The sequence below is a fragment of the Lissotriton vulgaris genome, chromosome 1_1 (genome assembly GCF_964263255.1).
Source record: "Lissotriton vulgaris chromosome 1_1, aLisVul1.2, whole genome shotgun sequence".
In the NCBI taxonomy this organism is placed as follows: Eukaryota; Metazoa; Chordata; class Amphibia; order Caudata; family Salamandridae; genus Lissotriton; species Lissotriton vulgaris.
The window spans coordinates 1997699780-1997724449 of NC_141685.1; positions in this window are offsets into that span (position 1 = coordinate 1997699780).

Here is a 24670-nt window from a genome sequence, read left to right on the forward strand (position 1 = left end):
GAGTTTTGGAAAAACAACATTGAAACAAAAACCATCTGGGGAATGAAAGAATGGCAGGTACAAGGAATAGAAGCATTATTCTGAGCCTGCATGATCCCAGAACAAATAATGTTCCTGAATGACACAATTCAGCAAACAACCTGTCTTGGCTTAGCTAAGATAAAAGATTTAAATAACCTGTCTATACCAAAACCTATGCCTGATAGAAACACCACTGCAGATGAGGGGTTAGACGTGTCCTATATTTTTAAACAAAACAGAACAAATCCTGATTGGAAAAAATGGTTGATCTGGCCCATAGACACAAATAACTGTAAAAATAGATTCCTGAACAAAATACATGGGTTCAAACAGAATAGGCCAGACCCTAGATAATCCCAGAAACAACATCCAGGGATAGCAACAACATATAGTGTAGGAAAACTATGCCTTGACTGGCTACAGAAATCCACACTTCCCGAAATAATGCAACACTTAACTTTACTTAAAGAAGGTGCTGACTTGCGAGATTTCATAATGGGACCTCGCAAACAGCGTCAAAAACGTTTCATATACGCAGCTTACAATGAAGCTTGTAAATTGAAACAAATTGAACACAAAGTCCTGCGCACTCAAACAGAATATAAACCACAATGTGACAATAAACAGGATGGCAAAAAAGAGAATTTTTGTTCAATGTCGTTTTCTTGGAGGTTCATATATCTCTCCTTTTTATTAGGTCATCAGATCAGCAATAATATACAGCCAGCCGACACCTGTTTCATTGTAGGACTGTACATACACAGTAACTACAACTCTTCAGGGCTGGAAAAATACAAAAGGATGACCTAAGTCGCAAGCCAGAGAACACTCGTCTAAAATAATTATGTCATACAGTCTATACCCAGAAGTGACATCTTTAGTCAGCAATCACCTTTGTATGTGGAACCCCTAGATGCTAAAATTTACAATTGTATTCAAAAGTCTGTCAATGAGTCTGAAAGGACCCAATTGTTATTTTACACATCAAAGAAAGTTGATATTATATATATGATATTACTGTATATAGCAGCATAGTGTGAAATGACCACCCGTGTCGCGTCTAAATCAAAACAAGGTGTGTACATAAACAATATTCACACTATGCTGCTATATACAGTAATATCAACTTTCTTTGATGTGTAAAATAACAATTGGGTCCTTTCAGACTCATTGACAGACTTTTGAATACAATTGTAAAATTTTAGCATCTAGGTAAAGATGTCACTTCTGGGTATAGACTGTATGACATAATTACTTTTAGACGAGTGTTCTCTGGCTTACGACTTAGGTCATCCTTTTGTATTTTTCCAGCCCTGGAGAGTTGTAGTTACTGTGTATGTACAGTCCTACAACAAAACTTGTGTCGGCTGGCTGTATATTATTGCTGATCTGATGACCTAATAAAAAGGGGAGATTTATGAACCTCCAAGAAAACGACGTTGAACAAAAATTCTCTTTTTTGCCATCTTGTTTACTGTCACATTGTGGTTTATATTCTGTTTGAGTGCGCAGGACTTTGTGTTCATGTTTATAAGGGTGATTTTTACACACTTAAATTGAGGGGTTTATGGGTCTCCCCTCCCTGCTGGCACCATTACTGTTGACAAATACATATTACGTTAATTGTGCTTGAGCGCCTACAGATCCCGAAAATTTAAAACCCTACGTTTGGGATCATTGAAACAAATTAAAACTGCAGAAAAAATACGGGAAAGTGACCGTATCAATTTGGAGAAATCATTTTCTGTAGTAGACAATGGGTTAACGACTCTGTCCTCCAGAATCTATTCACTGGACAGCATCGTATCATCTGCTACTGATATAATAGAGCAGGACATGCTAATGTTACAACATGGCCAGTCCCAATTACGTTCTATTGTACAGCTAGGTTGTACGTTACAAAACCTGCGTTCAGGCTATGAGCCATGGCGTTTAATCAACACAACGTCATTGTTTTCTATCTTTAACCTTACTGATAAACAAATCAGTTTGGCACAGAAAAGAGCAGACTATACGATACTGAGCATTGAAAAACTTGAGAGATTACCATTGACAATGTCAGAAAGACCTGTCATTGAATGGATAATACATGGTACCATTACAATCCCGATTACGACTTTTCAGTTTCAATACTGCCAAAAATATATACCAGCAGGCCTGTATGAAAGGTTGGGTAAAGGATACATCAAATCATCCTGGAATTTACCTTATACACACAAATGTTACAGTGAAGGGAAAAAAGAGGTATTTCTTAGTGGTAATGATTGTAAAAAATCACTAAGCAGTACACTCCTGTGTCAATGTATTAACTTTCATGGGGCCTGTAAAGGTTCTTCGAACAACCTTTCATGTCATCCTCAGGACACCCCTACTACACAGATAGGGCCATTTTTCAGACAGCTTTCCAACGGTAGCTACGTTTTAATAAGCGATCACAGCTGCTCTCAATAAGTCAGTTCCTCCAGCCCTAAGACTGCGACCTCGAATGTCTCCATCCTACCAGGCACCTCAATCGGTCAAATACTCCTTACTTCTGCCATGTATCATTCCTGGGTTCAAGGGTCAGTCTGAGGCAGGTCAGGGGCGTCTGTCTTCTTTGCGGCCGCACCCCCGGACGTGGAGCGCCTCCGAGACCTGGACCTCCAGTTGCTTTGGCTCCGGGATTGTCGGGGGGTCCACCCCTGTGCCCCGCTCGACGAAGAATCCGAGTCCAGGCCCGGCGGCGTGTGCGCCCTAACCTTCACTGTCTCATCAGTCCAGTGGAACACCTCCTCTGGGGTATCGAAGAACAGGGTACGGGACTGGTAAACCACTCTCAGGCAGGCCTGGTACAGTAACGCATAGGAAAGTTTAAGATCCCGTAGGCGTGCCTTGGCCGCCGCAAAAGACTGCCTCTGCTACTGGACAAGCCTGGTATAATCCAGAAATATAAGGATCTTGTGGTTGTCGCACATGAGGGGCTGTTTCTCCCGTGCCTGTCGCAGTATAGTGTCCCTATCATGGTAGTTCAACAGTTTGGCTATCACTGCTCGGGGGCACGATCCCACCGGCGGCTTTTGTATGAGGGCCCTGCGCGCCCGCTCAATCGCAAAACATTTGGAGAGGGAGTCAGGTGGGAGCCAGCCCTCTAGCCACCGAGTCAGGAAACTCTCCATGTTGACCTTCTCGCAGCCCTCCGGGAATCCAACGAACATCAAGTTGTTCCGCCGGGCCCGTCCTTCCGCATCCTCCGCCCGGAGTGCTAGGCCTTTCTGTATTCCCTCCATGCTGGCTACATTTTTCTTTTGGATTGCCACATCATCTTCCACTCCCGATATCCTAGTTTCGGCCTCCGTGATGCCGGCCACAGCGTTCCGCAGAGCCTGACGTAGCAGTGTGACATCCGCCCCCACGGCACCGATCTTCGCATCCAACATGTCTCGCGACTGGGTGATCGCCGCCATAAGTGCCGCATTGTCCGGCCCAGAGGCCTGTTGGCCTCCGGCGGCCCCAGCGCCGCCACTTGTGAATTTGTCTATTGGACCCTGCTTCGAGGCTCCGCCACCACTCCCGCCTCTGGTCATTGCGGACCACATCTGGAATGTCCACACAAGTTCTGTCGGGGTCGGGCACCTGATGCACTGGGAATCTTCACGAATGCTCACTGCTGCTCTCGGCTCCCTGCGGCTCCCGGAATGGCATCACTCAACTCTGCAATCCGGATCCTACACCAGCCTCGACACTACCTCAGATCCAAGACAGGCCGCGTCTTCCTCGCCAGGGCATTAACACCGGAGGGGCCACTCCTGGAGGCCGGCCCGCCCCCGATGCCCTTTCTCCGAAGTTGTGGTGCGGGGAACGTCTTCACAGATGGATCCTCACTCTCACACCCAGATTGCACCACGAGCGCACGGGCCTTCCGCATGCAAGGCAAGCCGCTGTCCGGTCAAGAGTTCACTCCAGTCCTGTCGCAGTCTGTCAGCAATGGTCTTGTCCCAGGGCCCCAGTCAGGCGTCTCCAACCCTGCCGCCCGGTATCCTCGGGCCACAGGCCGCATTTCTTCTATAACACTCCAGTGGGACCAGTGTGCACCCGAGTGTCCACTCACCCCAGTTTCTTTAGCCAAGGGCCGAGGGCTGCTCTGCAACTTCCACAAGGATCGGCTGCTCCAGGGTACACAATCCTGACGCTTCCGGGCTTCTGCACCAGTGCTGTCAAACTTTGGCCGCCGGCTGTGCGTTGGCAACTAGGCCTCTCGTCTCGGGAGCTCTGGCAGTTCCACCTCTGAATGGAGCTATACTGTACTCCACCGCAGCCCCAGATTCTTCCGCCATTGCAGACACTCCTCCTGCAACCCACGCCGAGGCAACTAGTATCCTTGCTTTATCGCACAACGCGTACTCAACACACTGCCGGAGTCACACCATCTCACTCCAAATGGGAAGAGGATCTAGGACAACCCATAACGGAGGAGCAATGGGAGTACTGCTGCTCGCAAACGGAACGGATCTCGGCCAGCAGCAGATTGAGGATAATACACTATAAATATCTTCATAGACTATACCACACTCCGGTTAGCATGCACAAGTGTAAACTCAGAGAGACTGATAGATGTGATAGATGTAAGGCTCCACAAGCTGATTTTTTTACACCTGGCCTGGAACTGTCCGGCAGTACACCATTATTAGGGTAAGGTTTTTACAGCATTGAACCATATGACTAATATATGGATAGAAGCCTCACCACTGGTGGCTTTGCTGAGCTATGTGAAGCATGTCCGTTTGGCATACCGTCGATATACGGCACTGGCACTTTTGATAGCTAAAAGACGAATAGCTTGCAGATGGAGCAGAGGGAGAGCCCCTAAGTTTAAAGAGTGGCTTAATGATATGATATTCTGCCAAGAACAATCTGCGCTGTATACTGAACTCTTACCCATTGCATCTCGGCCCAGGGATATATGGTCGCCATAACTTTCTTACTTGCAGGACGAGGCTCTGGGAGAGGATACGTAGTGCTACTAATAATTACATGGTTCACTGTCCACTATATTTCCCTCCACCCACGGGCTAGGGGTCCAGAACGTTGATCTACTGGCAGATTATGCGGTGCGACTTGACTGAGACACCTGAGATGCCTTTTCCCATGCACTGTCTTCTTGAGAGACGAATATGTTGATGTATGCTGTTCTATGATATTTATTGCCTGTTATTACTTCCCTGACTTATGGTCCGACACAGATATTATATTATTTATGTTCCTCATTATTATGCGGCCGGCCCGGTGTGGTTGTAGGCGGCTTGCTGTGTTAATTTCATCTTTTACTGTCCTTGTTGTTTGATTCTTATGCTTGAGAGATAATAGTGCTGCCGGCCACAAACTGGTTGTAGGCACGACGCTGTGTAACCATATGACCTACCAATAAAGGTTTTTGAAAATCAACAACAACAAAAAAAAGGATAACCTGCTCGTAGCGTATGAGCCTATTGTTCAGCAAGTGCTGTGTCTTTGTCCTCGTCATCAATAATTCAACTGAATGTGGCACAAACTGTCAGTGCATGACCCATCACACCTGTTGCAGCAACGGATTTGAGAAATCCGGGCAACGCTGAAGCTACTGGATCTAGAGTAGCTGAAAAGTATGCGACTGGTCTACGGACACCTCCATGTTCCTGAACTAAGACTGGCAATGCGCAACCATCTCGTTCACACCAAAACAATGAAAAAGACTTGTTGTAATCAGGCATCCCCAAAGCCGTAGCACGACAAAGGTCCTCTCGCAACTCAAGGAAAGCAGTCATACAGTCATTGTCCCATGGTACCGGATCACTCACGTCCTTGTGCGTCAGTCTCTGTAAAGGCTTTGCCTTCCGTGAAAAATTTGCAATCCATTGGCGACAATAGCCAACCATTCCTAGGAACATCCTGACCTCTCTCTGGGTTGTCGGCACCATCATATTCATGATGGCCTGAATCCTATCAGGAGACACCTTCCTTTTGCCCTTCTCAATTCTCTGTCCCAAATATTGCACTTCAGTCAGTCAGTCAAATTAACTTTATTCGATTTGATAAAATCATACAAAGTACATAAAAACAGTATTATTTACAGTTAAAAAAAGAATTAAACAATTTCATTTGTCAGCAAGTTAATTTGATTAAATGAATGCATTTAAAATATTTAAGAGACCAGTTATGTACATAAATTTTCCAAGTTCATGCTCCTTCTAGCTCTGGTTGCTGCCACCAGGAAATTGGCCATGGCAAAAGTAATACAAATGTTGCCCAGTGATTGTAAATATAGCATTGCAGGTCTCACCTGGGAGAAGCCAGCTTCTGTTAGGACTGGTAGCAGGTATTTTTTTCTTTGGGCGTAGAAGAAGTCACAAAACATAACAAAATGTAAACTGTCTTGAACAGAAAAATTGTCACAGGTGCAAGGTGGTGCTAACTCAGGATTCATCCATTTGTTAAAATTGCCCAAATAAAAATGAATGATATTGAATCTGAATCTTGTTAACAAAAATCTGTGGAAGGGGTTTGTGACAAAACATAAATAAGGCTCAATTGCAAGTGACTGGAGTGTTAAGTAGTGTGTTCGGACGGAGGGTTTAAATAATTCGACTTCTTCTCGCAACATGTATGCCCTAGACATAAACTGTTTTTTTATGAAACACACATCCTGCTTTGTAATACACGAGGGAGAGGTGAATAAATCTGGGCGTCCTAGTTCATTAAAACATTTGTGCAAATACGCCAGCCATGGTATCGTGTGGCTGTACTCCAAACTCATCACATCCCTCATGATCATGTGGTTTAAGGATAGTTCAGGGTTTAGCCAGGTCTTAAGCCAGTATGTTAGTGGAGCCAGTCTCAGTTTGTCCTGGATATAATCCATACCAAGTTCTGAATGAATGGAAAAAACCGGGGAGGATTGGGGGAGGGACAGGACTGAACGTAGAAATCTATTCTCAGCTACCTGGATTTTGTCGAGGCGTACGTAGCCCCATAAGGAGGTACCATACAAGGCCACGGGAAGGGTTTTGCTGTTATAAACCTGGGTAATGGCCTTCATAGGTCTATGGCCCAGCCTTTTAGCGAAGCTTAAGATGGCCATGGATGTTCTAGTGACCGCTAGGCTTTTTGCCCGTATCTGTGGGCCCCAGGTACCCCTGCTATCAAAAAGGACTCCTAGATAGGGAAACACAGGGACTCCTGAGACTATCTCCCCTTTACAAAAAAAGGTTTTTACTCCTCTCTTGGCCCTTTTCCCTTGTCTACCTACGACCACAGTGTGCGATTTGGAGGCATTAACCCTCAGGTCCAACCGGTCCATAAAGGACCCAAATGCATCTAGCAGTTTTTGCAGGCATACCCCTGTGCGTGCTATTAGTACAGCGTCGTCCGCGTATAGGAGAGCAGGGATCTTAACTTCTCCTACACGCGGAACGTCGCTTGCTGCCCCGATTAAGTGTTTGCCTAGGTCGTTTATATAGATGGTGAACAACAGGGGGGCCAGTATGCATCCTTGCCTAACGCCACGTAAAGATCTAAAACGTGACGTGCATCTTCCCTCCTTGGTTACTCTTACAGCAGCAAATAAGTCCTGATGCATAGATGCTATAAACGCCACCAGGTCTGCATCAATTCCCATGGTAATTAGAATTTCCCATAGCTTAGACCTGTTGACCAAGTCGAAGGCCGAGGAGAGGTCCATAAATGCTAGATACAAGGACCCCTCCTTGGCCACCGTGTACTTGGCAATCAAGAGGTGGAGATTTGAGCACTGTTCTATCGTGCCCCTTTTTTCCCTGAAGCCATACTGTATATCAGCCAGGCCCCCACAGTCCTCCAGGCTATCTCTTAGTCTGACTAAAAGGACTCTGCCCAGGACTAAAAGGACTCTGCCCTTGCACTTCATTCAAACAATACTGCAACTTATTTGGTGACACCTTGTGCTCATTCTCAGCCAAATGATTCAACAAAGCGATGGTGTCAATTCTGCACACATCCTCGGTCTCCGACGCAACAAGGTCATCTATGTACTGCACAGGAACTGAATTCTGCGGCAGCACTAGACTCTCAAGGTTCTTCTTCAAGATCTGATTAAAGATCAATGGACTCTCTGTGTACCCCTGAGGGATAGCGTACCACGTTAATACACAACTTTCCAGTTTGAAAGCGAACAGAAACTGGCTCTCTTCATGCAAAGGTATCGAGAAAAATGCTTGACACAGGTCAATAACAGTGAACCACTCAGCCTGGCATGGGATCTGAAACAATATTACAGATGGATTCGGTACCACTGGACAACAAGGAACAACTATGTTGTTCACCCGGCGCAGGTCTTGTACAATCCTAAACTTTGCGCTCGGTTTCTGCAATCCCATAATTGGTGAATTACACGGACTGCCCAAAACCTCCTTCAGAATTCCCTGCCTAATCATGGATTCAATCACAGGCTTTATTCACGCAATCGTTTCCGGAATCAAGTTGTACTGAGGAGTCCTTGGAAATTCAGCGTTCGGCTTGACCTGAATCTTAACTGGCTCAACTCCCTTAATCAAACCTATGTCTTCCCCAGTAAAGTCCCACACCTCCTACAAGACTGAATCTCTTAGGTCTAAAGGAAGCTCCTCCACTGTCAGCGCAGGGTACATTTCTATGCACACATGCTCGTTTGAGACCTTAAAGGTAGCATCATCGTCATTCGTCTGCAACTCTACTCCCTTGGGGGTGCAATAGATGGTACAATTAAGCTTGCACAGGAGATCCCTCCCCAGCAAACACACAGGACTAGAATCACACACCACAAATTGATGTTTATCCCTGAACGTCCCTATCTTCACAGGATCAGTTCTGTCAGGGGACTGGTTATCCTCCTATTGGCAACACCTACAACTTGGATAGATTGTCCCGAGAGGGGTAGGTTAGGGACTACTGCAGACCTTACAGTAGAACGGGTAGCACCAGTATCAACCAAAAAGGTGGTGGGGTTGTCTTTGCCACTGCCAGTGTTGTCACCTGAGATACCTGTGCCTGAACTACCTGCTCTTCCTGCTGTATCTGATTTTCAGGATTAAAGGGACACTCGCGACTCCAGTGTCCAATCTGATGACACTGGTGACACTCAGTTGTCTTCTTCAGAGTTGCCAAATCCACCCTTGTCTTGGAGTTATCGCCGTTTCCCTTCTTCTGACTATTTTGTCTCCTCCCGAGGGTACCTCCGCCTGACTGTACCTGACCTCCCTTATCCCCAGTCTGCATCTGAACCAGCATAAGCTTATCTTTGAGTTTCTTATTCTTCGACACTATTTCGTCACTACAGTATTCAGCGTACCTCAAAATCTCGTCCAGCGGCTTGTTCTGCCAACAAATCAAATGTTGCTGGATCATGAGACCGATATCAGGTCTCAATCCTAGAACAAACTTCGAAACAAACTGTTCTATATCCTTAGGGTCCATTACATCCAACCCACTGTACTGTTTAAAGACCTGTAGCAGTCTCTCGTAAAACTCATGCAATGTCTCTTTCGGTACTTGGATCGTGCGATTTATCTTTACCCAATCAATATCTTGCGGCGGCACTTTGGACTTTAGCCAGGTAATCACCTGCTTGTACTTTTTCATCACCAAAGGTGACGGTCCATTGTTAAGCGGTACAAGCATGGCTTGGCAGTTCGGGCAGGACGGTTCCCATGAGGCACAGGGTCAGGCTGATTTGTATATAGCCATGTCTGAACTGGGGTGGCAGAGTAGGCTAAAGAACGGTGATGGATTAAACCCAGATCTTTTGACAGAGTGTGAGTGTTTAATTGGTTCAGATGCTCCGTCCATTACCACCCCCTTTTGTACCGTTTTGGCTGCCATAAGTGTGGCAGGGTATGCTCAGACGTGATTCCCTTGCTCACTTTGCCACTGGATTCAAGCAAGCCGGGCTGAAGACGGCTGGAATGCCAGAAGAACAAGTTACTTACCTTCGGTAACGATATATCTGTAAGAAACAGTAGTTAGTATTAGATTCCTTAACTTAGAATATCCCCAGGCTTCAGACTGGATCCCGACATTTTTGCGTAGCAATACCCCTGCGCGTCGTTAGGCGTCGTCTCGGGCTCCGCGTCCGTCGTCGGCGTCATCTGCGCCGGAATGACGTCGTCGGAGTACTTAGACGCCGCCCATGCGCGCTGACGTCAGTTCTTAGCCACAGCTTTTCCGCGCCAGATACGCAGAGCCATGCTAGAACCAACACTGGTGCCAAGAAACTAGGGCCCTGAAAGGGGATAACCTTAACCCTAGGTATCAGTTCACAGAACGGGGAGGATGGGTGGGGCGGTAAGGAATCTAATACTAACCACTGTTTCTTACAGATATATCGTTACCGAAGGTAAGTAACTTGTTCATCTGAAAGAAACACGTTAGTATTAGATTCCTTACCTTAGAATAGATACCCCAGCAATACCAAACCCGGTGGTGGGTCTGCAAACCAATACTCACACCAGGAAGTCCTGGAGGACGGAACGGCCAAAGAAGCCATCCCTCCGGACCTGACTGTCCAGGCAGTAGTGCCTCGCAAAGGTGTGCAGCGAGGCCCACGTAGCCGCCTGGCAAATGTCCTGCAGGGGGACTCCCCGACCCAGGGCAGTAGTAGCCGCTGTGGCCCGAGTGGAATGGGACCTCAGTCCAACTGGAGGCTCCTTTGTAGCCAAGGAGTAGCACGCCTTGATGCATAAGACGACCTACGGAGAGATGGTTCGTGTAGGAGAGTAGGGTCTGCAATCCTATGATCACCCCAGATTTTTGCTTTTTGCTTCACTGGTTTACGACTTCCCTGGCTGTGGGCCTGCTAATCAGACCCACAGCCTAGCTGTTCTCTCTCTAAATTGACACGTGTACCTTAGGTGCATTTACCAATTGGTACTGGGCCACCTTATCAGTCCCTGTATCCAGGGCATAGGTGTACCCAGGGCCTACCAGGGGCTGCAGCATGTATTATGCCACCCCTGGCTGGCCATCTAAATCTGACACAACTGAGTGCACTACAGCTGGGGCAAGGTGGTGTACACACCCTTTGCTTTAGATATAGTATACCTATATCTAACCCTAAAATGGACACATGTATTCCTATCAGCCACTCCTATTGCAGGCCTTATCAATCCTGAAGGGATAGTGCTTGGAATTATGTAAGATGGTGCTCTGGCATGAGCTGAGCCCGTTTGCAGCTTGCAGAACCAAGTCCCAATAGCTGTTCCATGATAACACGTACCATATACTCTTAAGTGCATTATAATCCTTGCGGTTATTTGCCAACTTTGGTATCGCTTTATCAAAACATGTCGAGTAAGGTGTCATACGAATTGGAATACTAACCCCTCGCCAATTCTACCCTTCTAGAGGGACACGATATGTTTGTAACTGTGAACCCCGGTTAAAGTTAACTCGGGCCTCAGCATCACAAAATGGATGCTGCCACCACAGACACAAGTCTGACCTCCTGCTGCTGGGAGTCCTTCCAGCGAGGAGAGCTTGGACAAAGGGTTTCCTGTCAGGGGCGGTGCTAGCACCATCCCAGACAGGGTTTTGTGTATCCCAGGTAGGCAGGGCTGAGAGGAAGGTGACTGCAAGTGGCACCCCGGTGCTCACTGTGCATATGCCGGCTTGAACCAGTTCCAGGGGCACACCAGCCCCTGAGCTGGGGGAAGTCCCGACAGGGGAGAGGGGTGTAACCACCCCCCTTCCTGGTCCCACCCATGGGCGGACCTAGTTGCGTGCCAGCCCCTTTCTTTAGTATAAAGGTAGGAGCGGGCCCCCTTCCCAAATTAGATAATTCTGAATCTTGATGACTTTCCATGAAAGAACTCTTGAACCTTTCTGAAGACTCTCCCTTGTGGCTAAGGAGTAGCCACCCTGCACCAGAGGGCACCATCTAAGCGCATGCGGTTTGCTGCAAGTCCATCCCCCGTTTTAAGACTGCCCAGCTCGACGAGACCCGGATTCCCTGGCACCTCTGACCTCTACCTACATCATCAGCCCAGCTGAGATTCGTGGGTGCGACGAGACCTGAAGGGACCGGCCATCTTCAAAACTGCACGACGCTTATCCAGCACGACCGCCGAGGGATCCTCGAGTGAGTGCTTTGGGGTTTGAGAAGCCCTAACCCTGAGCAGCTCCAGCACCGAAGTCCAGCCCCCCAGCATCCACGAGATCTGCGTGGGGCCCTTCTGCTCTTTGCTGCTCACCGCGTTGTCCGGCCACTTGCCTGCTGGCTTGTAGCCCTCCTAATGAGGAACCATGACACTTCCATCGCTGGTCTGGTTGCTCCAGACTGGCCCTTGCTCCCCTCCAACAGAGGAGCACCCCGGACCATCCTGGTCCACTCCAGATGCCATCTTGAGTCCACCGCAAGGGCTTGACTTTACCAAGGTTTGTTGCCCCAATCCTGGGTCCAGCATCGCCGACAGCAGACACCTTCGTGGGACAGCTCGCACCTCCATCCTGGTCGCCGACAACGCCTCCTGGTCCAAGAGACTGCAGAGCCCTGCGTCGCCCTCTCACCTGGTCGAGGTGACTTCATCCGGTGCCATCCTGGTGCCCACCTAATCACTGGCTAGTGATTAAGAACTGAGTCCCCTCTGCTTTCAGGTCGTCTCCATCATCGATCCAGGCTTGGATCACATCGAACTTCATCACTGGTCGCCTGCCAGCAACTTCTTCTTTCAGGCTCCATAGACTATAACGAGGATTCCCGACGTCTTTTGAACCCTATGCAGCCGCAGCCCCTGGGCTAGGTAACCTGAGCATTTCGGTGCTCCAACATAGGTTCACTATCTAAGTGTCCAGATCCTTTTTCGTTTTCAGCCTATCTAGTCGGATTCGTCTGATAACTGTAACTTTACGAAAACTAGCATCCATAGACTTTGTCCCGCATCCGCGTGAGAGTGCACACTCTGCACCCGATCTCCCTAGGCCTCCTGCTCCTAAACTGAAGGTTTAGTAGTGTAGTCCTAGCGATCCTGAAGCCTCTGGATCTTGTTACTTATCTGCTAGTATTTCGCATTCCACTTTTGTAGTATATGGTTTTTCGTGCCCCTCGGGCATTTGTGTAAATTGTGCAACTTAAAGTATTTTCTTAAGAGTTTTGTTATGTGCTTAGCTCCCTGACTCATAAAGAGATCAGGGTAGACTTGTTATGAATAAATATCCTTTTATTTTCATAACAACTTGTGTGGTGTCCTTTCACTTGGTGTTCAAGGGGTATATGTGATGGTATAACAGCTGGCTTAACACGCCCTCTAGAGTTTAGACTAAAGACTGCTCTTGTCCATGCTACTAGGATAGCTGGTCTATAAGGCTGACTTACAACCAATCATCAATAAGGGTCGTTTGGAATGATACACAGTGATCACTAGAATAGTGAGCACTATATATCAGGCCAACTTCTCACATTGGTGAGCAGCGGTTGGGATTTGAGCTTGCTGTTGTTTTACCACACGTATCCTAAGAATATCATTTGAAAGATCACATAAGTACCAAGGTACATATAACTTAGCTTAGAATACTCTGAGTTCTACTGAACCAGCTGTTGTAGTTCAACAGGGCTTAGCACACCCTGACTACAACTCTTAGCAAGGGATCAGTAGGCAAACAAATAGTGTAGGTAAGTGCACCACTTACACCTCACTAGAAAAGCATGTCAGACAAAGGAGGGAACTCAGAGGCCCCCCTTGTGTCAGTTGACCCTCCACAGGTCATATCAAGATATGCAGCTCTTAGCTTCCAGGAGATGAGACAAGTGTGTACCTCCAGGAAGCTAAAACAGAGTTCTAACCCTACCATACCATTCCTGATTGGTCTCTTAGAGACTTATGATGCCAGGAGGGCTTCTAACACAGGCCCTCCTAATCCAGATGGGAGCATGCCCCCCTTAGAGGGAACCCCAGGGGACCCTGACCTCAACCTCAATGGAACAGTTAGTGAAGGAGAGGAAGAGGATCAGGAGTTGTCAGGGGATGAGGCAGACAAGGCTCAGGTAGAAGTCAGTAGACTCACCAGGACCAACTTAAGCAGGCATGAAAATGGACTTGGGGGACCCCCAGGCCCACTCTCAGGCAGGCTTAACATTGGGAGTGGACGAGTTAGGTCTCTATCCAAGGCTCTAACAGATTCATTTGAACCAATGGCTCTCAGACCTCTTCTCACAGAGGGATGACATCCCCTCAGAGGAGAGAGCATGAGGCCAAGATGAGGGAAGCCAATCCGAGGATTGAAAGGGAAGAACTTGCCCTGGCCAAAGAGAGACTTGCCTTTGCTAGAGAGCAGAAATTGAGTGGGGCAGACCCCACTGGTGGCAGCATTTTACCTAGAGAAAAGGACAGGAGTTTAGACACTAGACACCTGAGTAAGATAGTGCCCCCCCTTTAAACAAGGGGATGACATCCACAAATGGATGACTGCTTTGGAGAGGGCCTGCACTGTCCAGTGCGTTCCCCAGAGTCAGTGGGCAGCTATCTTGTGGCTCTCCTTTGAAGGCAAAGGTAGAGATAAGCTCCTCACTACTAGAGCTGAGGATGCTGACAATTATCAAGTCCTGAAGAATACACTGATTGAGGGGTTTGGCTTAACAACTGAGCAGTACAGGTTGCTGTTCAGAGACACCCAGAAAATTCAGTCTCAGGATTGGTCTGACTTTGTGGATTGTGCCACTAAGGCTTTGGAAGGCTGGTTGCTGGGGAGTAAGGTTACTGATTACACAGGGTTGTACAATCTGATCATGAGAGAACAGATTTTAAATAACTGTCAGAACCAGTTGTTGCATCAGCACCTTGTTGACTCGGATCTGACCTCTCCCCAAGAATTGGGAAAGAAGGCAGACAGATGGGTCAGAACAAGGGTCAAGCAGAACCAGGCTCAGAACCAGGGTGGTCAGAAGAAAGCAGACCAAAAGGGTAGAAACAAGAGTGAACAAAATGACCAGAAGTCTTCGACAAGTCCCCAACAAACCAAAGAGGGTGGGGGTCAGGCTTCACAGCAGAAAAAGAAGACTCAAGAAGGCCAGTCAAAAAGGTGGTGCCAATACTGTAAAAGTAAAACTCACTGGTTTAATGAGTGCACCAAGAAAGGAGGGCAAACTCCTACCACTACAGCCCCTAAGGCACCTGCACCCCCTAGTACAGTCAGTAGTGGTAGTGCACCTCCCAAGGGATTAGTTGGGTTAACCTTGGGATCTGAGGGGTATGACAACCTAGTTGGCACCCTCACTCAGGCTGTCCTTGTCTGTACAGTGGATGTGGATATATCCCCTGATGCAAGTCCCAATACTTTGGGCAAATACAGGCAGACACCTTTTATTAATGGAAAAATGGCTCAGGCCTACAGGGACACTTGTGCCAGTGTCACAATGGTGACACCTAACTTTGTGGACCCTGGACAGATCATACTAGGTACAGACTACCTAGTGACCAATGCCAGCAATGTCACTACCCACCATAGTATGGCAATTGTTGATTTCTCCTGGGGAGGGGTAAGTGGCCAAAAGAAAGTTGTGGTTAGTTCAGACCTCCCAGTTGAATGTTTGTTGGGCAATGATTTGGAAACATCACTATGGTCAGAAGTGGAGCAGAGGACCCACATGGAAATGTTAGGCTTGCCAGCACATGTCCTTGCTGTGACTAGGTCACAGGCCAGAAGATGCCCCACTGAACAGGTGCTGGATCCTGGAACAATGGACCAGACACCTTCCAAGAAAAGGAGCAGTAGGGTTAAGGCATTGCCTTCCCCCTTGCCCCAGGTTGTGGATCAAGTCTCAGAGGAGGCTGACCTTAAAGAACTGAGGGAAACTGAGCCTAAAGAACTTGAACCTGATCAGGGTGAGTTTCTGGGCTCAGGGGGACCCTCCAGGGAAGACCTGGGGAAGGCACAGTTAGACTGCCCTTCACTTGAACCCCTCAGACAGCAGGCTGCTGCTGAGGCTGCAGGGAACGCCACAGGTGCCCACAGGGTATACTGGGATGATGGACTCCTGTACTCTGAAGCAAGAGACCCCAAACTTGGTGTAACCAGGAGGCTGGTCATCCCCTTGTCACAGAGAAGTTTCCTTCTTACCTTGGCCCATGAGATTCCCCTTGCAGGACACTTAGGCCAGAATAAGACTTGGGACAGACTTGTCTCACACTTTCACAGGCCTCACATGAATGAAGATACCAAGGAGTTTTGTCGCTCCTGTGTCACTTGCCAAGCCAGTGGTAAGTCAGGTGGCACAACAAAGGCCCCCCTTATACCACTACCTGTGGTGGGGGTACCCTTTGAAAGAGTGGAGATTGACATTGTTGGTCCAATGGAACCCTAGACAGCATCAGGGCACAAGTTTATACTGGTGGTGGTGGACCATGCCACCAGGTATCCTGAAGCTATTCCCCTTAGGACCACTACAGCACCTGTTGTGGCAAGAGCCCTAGTTGGAGTGTTCTCCAGAGTGGGCTTCCCTAAGGAGGTTGTCTCTGACAGAGGTGCAAACTTCATGTCAGGATATCTGACTGCAATGTGGAAGGAATGTGGTGTCAACTACAAGTTCACCACACCCTATCATCCACAGTGCAATGGGCTTGTTGAAAGGTTCAACAGGACCCTAAAAGGGATGATTCATGGATTACCTGAAAAGCTCAGGCGTAGATGGGATGTCCTGATACCCTGCCTCTTGTTTGCTTACAGAGAGGTCCCACAGAAGGGGGTTGGCTACAGCCCTTTTGAGCTTCTGTATGGGCATCCTGTAAGAGGACCCCTTTGTTTGGCGAAGGAAGGATGGGAGAGACCTCTCAAAAAGCCTGCAACCAACATTGTGGACTATGTACTTGGTCTCCGCTCCAGGATGGCTGAGTACATGGAAAAGGCATCTAAAAACCTTGAGGCCAGCCAAGAACTCCAAAACGCTTGGCATGACCAAAAGGCTGTCCTGACTGTGTACAAGCCTGGACAGAAGGTGTGGGTACTGGAGCCAGTGGCCCCAGCAGCACTCAAAGACAAATGGTCTGGGCCCCACACAATCATTGAGCAAAAGGGAGAGGTCACCTACCTGGTGGACCTTGGAACTCCCAGGAGCCCCCTCAGGGTGCTCCATGTAAACCGGCTGAAAGCATATGTCGACAGGAAGGACATGAGCTTGCTCATGGCCACAGATGAGGGACAGGAGGAGGAGAGTGACCCTCTCCCAGACCTGCTCACTCAGAACCCTGATGATGGGTCAGTAGATGGTGTTGTCTTTTGTGGCAGCCTCTCTGAACATCAGCAAAAGGATTGCAAACCAGTTCTTCAATCCTTTAGACATATGTTCTCTCTGACACTCAGTCAAACCAATTGGTGTACCCATGAGGTTGACACTGGGGACAGTCTGCCAGTCAAGAGTAAAATCTACAGACAGCCTGATCATGTCAGAGACTGCATTAAGACAGAAGTGCAGAAAATGTTGGAGCTGGGAGTCATTGAGCCCTCGGATAGCCCTTGGGCTAGTCCAGTAGTTCTAGTGCCAAAGCCTCACACCCAGGGTGGTAAGAAAGAGATGAGGTTTTGTGTAGACTACAGAGGCCTCAATGCAGTCACTAAGACTGATGCCCACCCAATAACAAGGGCAGATGAACTTATAGATAGATTGGCTTCTGCCAACTACTTAAGCACATTTGACCTGACAGCTGGGTATTGGCAAATCAGGTTAGCTGAGGAAGCCAAGCCCAAGACAGCATTTTCTACCCCTGGTGGGCATTATCAGTTTGTGGTAATGCCCTTTGGTTTGAAAATGCACCTGCCACCTTCCAAAGGCTGGTGAATCAAGTCCTCACTGGGCTGGATGACTTCTGTGCAGCATATCTTGATGATATAGCTGTCTTTAGTTCCACCTGGGAGGATCACCTGGTCCACCTGAGGAAAGTGTTAGAGGCACTGCAGAAAGCAGGTCTCACTATCAAGGCCACAAAGTGCCAGATAGGGCAGACACAGGTTGTATACCTGGGCCACCTTGTAGGTGGAGGCCAGGTTCAGCCACTGGAGAGCAAGATACAGTCCATCAAGGACTGGGCACTCCAACCACCCAGACTCAGGTTCGAGCTTTCTTGGGCCTGACTGGTTATTACAGGAAATTTGTCAGAAATTATGGATCAATTGTGACTCCACTTATAGACCTGACAAGTAAAAAGATGCCAAAGAAAGTTCAGTGGACAGCAAGCTGTCAAAAAGCATTTGATGACCTAAAGCAGGCCATGTGCACAGCACCTATCCTAAAGAGTCCAAACTACTCCAAAACATTCATTGTCCAAACAGATGCTTCTGAGTTGGGTGTGGGAGCTGTTCTATCTCAGCTGAATTTTGATGGTCATGACCAGCCCATTGCTTTTATTAGCAGAAGGCTGACCCCCAGAGAGAAGAATTGGTCGGCTATTGAGAGGGAGGCCTTTGCTGTGGTTTGGGCCCTGAAGAAACTGAGGCCATACTTGTTTGGCATTCATTTCAAGATTCAGACCGACCATATGCCCCTCTTGTGGCTAAATCAGATGAAGGGTGAAAACCCCAAACTACTAAGGTGGTCCATTTCCCTACAGGGGATGGATTTTACAGTGGAGCATAAACCTGGCACTGATCATGGCAATGCAGATGGGCTCTCCAGGTATTTCCACTTAGAGCAAGAAGACTCACCTGGTCAAGGTTAGTTTATTGTCCCAAAGTTTGGGGGGTGGGGGGTCATGTAGGAGAGTAGGGTCTGCAATCCTATGATCACCCCAGATTTTTGCTTTTTGCTTCACTGGTTTACGACTTCCCTGGCTGTTGGGCTGTTGGCCTGCTAATCAGACCCACAGCCTAGCTGTTCTCTCTCTAAATTGACATGTGTACCTTAGGTGCATTTACCAATTGGTACTGGGCCACCTTATCAGTCCCTGTATCCAGGGCATAGGTGTACCCAGGGCCTACCAGGGGCTGCAGCATGTATTATGCCACCCCTGGCTGGCCATCTAAATCTGACACAACTGGCTGCACGACAGCTGGGGCAAGGTGGTGTAATCACCCTTTGCTTTAGATATAGTATACCTATATCTAACCCTAAAATGGACACATAGATTCCTATCAGTCACTCCTATGGCAGGCCTTGACAATCCTGAAGGCAGAGTGCTTGGAATCATGTGAGATGGTGCTCTGGCATGAGCTGAGCCCGTTTGCAGCTTGCGGAACCAAGTCCTAATAGCTGTTCCATGATAACGCATACCATAAGTGCATTATAATCCTCGCGGTTATATGCCAACTCTGGTATCGCTTTATCAAAACATGTCGAGTAAGGTGTCATACGAATTGGAATACTAACCCCTCGCCAATTCTGGCGTCGGGGTTAGCATTCCACCCTTCTAGAGGGACACGACATGTATGTAACTGTGAACCCCGGTTAAAGTTAACTCAAGCCTAAGTTCACAAAATGGATGCTGCCACCACAGACACAAGTCTGACCTCCTGCTGCTGGGAGTCCTTCCAGCTAGGGAGGCTTGGACAAAGGGTTTCCTGTCAGGGGCGGTGCTAGCACCATCCCATACAGGGTTTTGTGTATCCTGGGTAGGCAGGGCTTTAGAGGAAGGTGACTGCAAGTGGCACCCCGGTGCTCACTATGCATCTGCCGGCTAGAACCAGTTCCAGGGGCACACCAGGCCCTGAGCTGGGGAAAGTCCGGCATGGGAGAGGGGTGTAACCACCCCCTTCCTGGTCCCACCCATGGGCAGGACCTAGTCGCGTGCCAGCCCCTTTTCCTAGTATAAAGATAGGAGCGGCCCCCCTTCCAAATTAGATCATCTTTGAATCCTGAAACTACTTTCTACGAAAGGAACTCTCGACTTCTTCTCAAGATTTCTCACTTGTGACTAAGGAGTAGTCACCCTGCACCCGCAGGCACCATCTAAGAACACTGCGGTTTGCTGCACGTCCTTCCTCCGGAATCCGACCGACCAGCACAACGAGACCCGGCTTCCCTGGCACCTTTGACCTCTACCTACATCGTCAGCTCAGCTGAGATCCGTGGGTGTGACGAGACCTCGAGGGACCGGCCATCTTCAGAACTGCACGACGCTTATCCAGCACGACCGCCGAGGGATCCTCGAGTGAGTGCTTTGGGGTTCAAGAAGCCCTAACCCTGAGCAGCTCCAGCACCGAAGTCCAGCCCCCCAGCATCCATCAGATCTGCGTGGGGCCCTTCTGCTCTTTGCTGCTCACCGCGTTGTCCGGCTACTTGCCTGCTGACTTGTGGCCCTCCTGACGACGCACCCCGACGACAACACCGCTGGTCTGGTTGCTCCAGACTGGCCCTTGCTCCTCTCCAACAGAGGAGCACCTCGGACCCTCCTGGTCCACTCCAGACGCCATTTTAAGTCCACCGCATGGGCTTGCATTTGCCAAGACTTGTTGCCCCAATCCTGGGTCCAGCGACGTCGACAGCAGATACCATCGTGGGACAGCTCGCACCTCCATCCTGGTCGCCGACAACGCCTCCGGGTCCGTGAGACTGCAGAGCCCAGCGTCGCCCACTCACCTGGTCGAGGTGACTCCATCCGGTGCCATCCTGGTGCTCATCTAATCACTGGCTAGTGATTCAGAACTTGGTCCCCTCTGCTTACAGGTATCCTCCATCACCGATCCAGGCTTGGATCCCTCCGAATCTCTTCACTGGTCGCCTGCCAGCAACTTCTTCTTTCAGGCTCCATAGACTGCAACGAGGATTCCCGACGTCTTTCCAGACCTATGCATCCGCAGCCCCTGGGCTAGGTAAACTCAGCATTTCGGTGCTCCAGCATAGCTTTGCTATCCAAGGGTCTAGATCCTTTTTCGTTTCAGCTCTACCTAGTCGGATTCGTCCGATAACACTAACTTTACGAAATCTAGCATCCATAGACTTTGTCCCGCATCCCGCGTGAGAGTGCACACTCTGCACCCGATCTCCCTAGGCCTCCTGCTAGTAATCTGAAGGTTCAGTAGTCCAGTCCTAGCGATCCTAAAGTCTAATAGAGTAGTACTTACCTGCTAGTAATTTCGCATTCCACTTTTAGAGTATATGGTTTTTCGTGCCCCTCGGGCATTTGCGTAAATTGTGCGACTTTGCGTATTTTCCAAAGAGCTTTGTATTGTGCTTAGAGCCCTGTCCTCATAAAGAGTCCAGGGCTGTTGTGTTCTAAATAAATATACTTTATTTTCAAAACAACTTGTGTGGTGTCCTTTCACTTGGTGTTCAAGGGGTATATGTGATGGTATAACAGCTGGCTTAACACGCCCTCTATAGTTTAGCCTAAAGACTGCTCTTGTCCATGCTACTAGGATAGCTGGTCTACGGTTGACTTACAACCAATCATCAATAAGGGTTGTTTGGACTGATGCATAGTGATCACTAGAATAGTGAGCACTGCATATCAGGCCAACTTCTCACACATCCCACCCCTTTGCAAGCATAAAAGACCAAAAAAACAACAAAAGGACCCTTAAGGCGGTCAACTTCCCAACCCCAGGGCAGTCCGACAATGGTCAGCTGCCCACACATCATGTGAAATAGTTAGCATTAAGTGAGGCCTTAACCTAGTACGGCTCTCAATGGGTGTTACCAGTAAGAGCGCACCAGCCCCATGAGTAAAGGAGCAGCACGGGCCTAGAACAAGCAACGAGCGTTCAGTGCCTTTCTAAATGACACAGCCGCCTTAGCTTACCAAATACATCAAATAATCTTGTCTGCAGTATTGGGCGTCACCACCGGCCGCTTCACACTATCACTGCGGGAAGTGTCAGTTTCAGTGCCATCTGTCTCTCTTGGGTAGGACTCTAATTCCGCATTAGCTCTGCCACAGCCTGCAGTGCCTCTTCTTCTCAGTCTGTGATGAGGATGGTCTCTTTGATGTCCCCCTACGAAGTCGATGTCTCGGGTGCTTCCCAAGTTCTGCGGCCTTCCACCCAAGGACTCCAGCACCTCTATACTTGGGGGTCTCGCCTTTATAGGTTTCTTGCCAATCCCACGCATCTTTAGGGCAGTTAAAGTAGTGAGTGTTCCCCTCTAACATGATACGCAGACGGGCTGGGAACATCAGAGAGTATTGGAGTCCCTCGTCTCTCAATGCCTTTTTGATCTCTAGGTAGGAGGCCCCTCTTTCTCTGCATCTCCAGTTACACAAAAGGGTAAACCCAGACAAGTCCTGGGACCTGGGTAGAATATAGTACAGAAAGGGAGTAGTCCCAGTCATACAATAAAAAAAACATGTAATTAAATGCCAGCTGGCATTCATTTAAATTACACAACACAATAAAGCGATCAATATTATTTAATCATATTGAGCATCAGAATAAATCTGGGACAGCGTATTATATCAAGTGCCCGAAGTGGGGGAAAGAAAGGGGAAATAGTAGGGTGCGCTTTGTGAGGTATGGAGGAGTGAAAGAGAAAGGTAGTGACATCAAATACATTACAATTAGAGCCGACTTCACTCTGCTATACAATAATCATGCAGACACGTAAAAGGCCATTGTTTGCAATACACTATCACAGTGAAGCAAGCACTGTTGATCAAACTGGCATAGTGCACTGATGTAGTCGATGTTTCGACCCCAAAAGGTAAGTAGGCTGTTTGGGTCCTTACGCCGGGGTCTTCCTCAGGACTAAGCAGGAGGCACCAAAGTCCATCTTTTGGATGGATGATTTAAATGTTGATGGGCTTCTAGGGCTCCGAAATTATAGACAAACGGAGCGTTGTCACTTATAACGTGTAGCGGGGGAATCTCCTCACATACACTACTTGCATCAGGGAATTAATGTAGAAATCTGCTTAGGCCCCAGTGGTTCCATAATTACTGAAAAGGAAACACAAAATCTCGTCCTTATTCCTATTCAAGAGAGTTGTCGAATCTTCGTTAATACGTCAGTCTCCTACAATTGGAAAATTCCAGGAGACGGATTTGGTAAATCTCTTGAATAGGAATAAGGACGAGATTTTGTGTTTCCTTTTCAGTAATTATGAAACGCTCCTTCAGCTTCGCCTGTAGATGGGGGTAGGAGGTCCGCCTGGTGCATTCCCACTGCACCCGGGGTTCACCCCCAGCTATTTCTGCTGTGTCCAGGCATCGTCCGCTGCCTCTCACACCTCCTCACTGCACAGCGCTCCGCAGGTCCCGGGGCAGCCGCAGTCCCCCACTCAGGATTCAGCCCCACGATCAGGGCAGCTCCTGGACTCCTCCAAGACAGTCGTTGCCGCCATTGTTGCGTTCTCTGCTATTCGCACTGCACCGTAGGCCACAACTCCTAGCCTCCGCCACCGGCAGCCGTCAATCTTCGCCTGGGTGCACCCCTCAGCACACAGGCCCCCACGAGGGCTCCAAGAGTGTGTAAAGCGGCCCGGCTGTGGTGTTTTCAGAGAATAAAATGTGGGCTGAGGCAGAGCTCTCGGCTCACGTGTTCGCCATTATCCTTGGTCAAGCCACACCCCCAATATTGGGAACGGTATAAATTAAATTATGAAACAATACGGAATAAATTAAAAAACTGCTAGATGACCGGTCATTATCACCCCTCACTGTGATAGGCTGTGTGGCCCTTATGAAAATGTCTATTCTACCTTTACTTGTTTTTCTCATCACAAATATACCTATAAAAATTAACACCATCTATTTTAAAGGGCTTGAAACCATGTTTAGAACGTTTATCTGGAGTAAGAAGGCAGTCAGGGTCAAACTCTTGGTGCTTCAATTGGATATCAAGCAGTAGGGGCTTGCACTTCCTCAAATTCGTACATATTATGAAGCTGCTATTTTAATTTTGACAGCTCGTCTAGTGGACTCGAAAGGATCAGTAGATAATTTTTTTGTGGATAAAATGGTGCAGGAGACCGATATTTTTCTAAACAGCAAAACTCCCTTAAAAAACTAGGTACAAGACTTTGCAGGAATATTGTTATAGACTGCAGACTTTTTTTTAAGCAAGCACGTGCTACAGGGTTTCACTACTTAAAATTAGGCGAATGTAAAAGTCTGGGTCTTCAAAATCAGACTAGTCATCTAAGATCCTGGAATAACTGGTCTGAAAGAGCTTGGGCATTTTCTAATAGGAAAGAGAGTGATTACTTGGCAAGAGGTCCAACACAGAAGTGGCGACAAGAGCAAGCCTTGCTTCTTTGAATATACACAGATAGTATATTTTTTAAACAGATACATTCCCCCTTCAAGTACCGGTCCAAATAAACTTGTGGCTTGCCGTACTGGGAGCAAAGTCAAGAGGGTGGGAAACCGGTACCGTCTTTAATGCTCCCAGGGGCAATCAATGCTGGTCAAGAAATTCCCAGAAAAAGTCACCCAGGAGAGAAAATGTACACTTTCGAATTGGGATTGGCAGGCCAGATCTCAGTTAGGTAGTAAGGCCCTAAGAGCTGCCAATTTTAAAAGAATGGCCTTTCTGTCTCGATGGATGGCATATTATACACCTAAAGCACTCCATAAAATATGTCCAGAATTGGAGAATAGAAGCTTCTGTTGTCAGCCAGAAGGAGAGGGAGATTGGCTACATAAATTATTTACTTGCCCAAGGCTGGGGCAATTTTGGGAAAGGATTTTCTCGGCCGTTAGTCAGGGGATCCAGAAGAGATTAGATCCAGAGGTAGATGCAGCTCTCTTCTGTATTACTAGACAAGGGGTA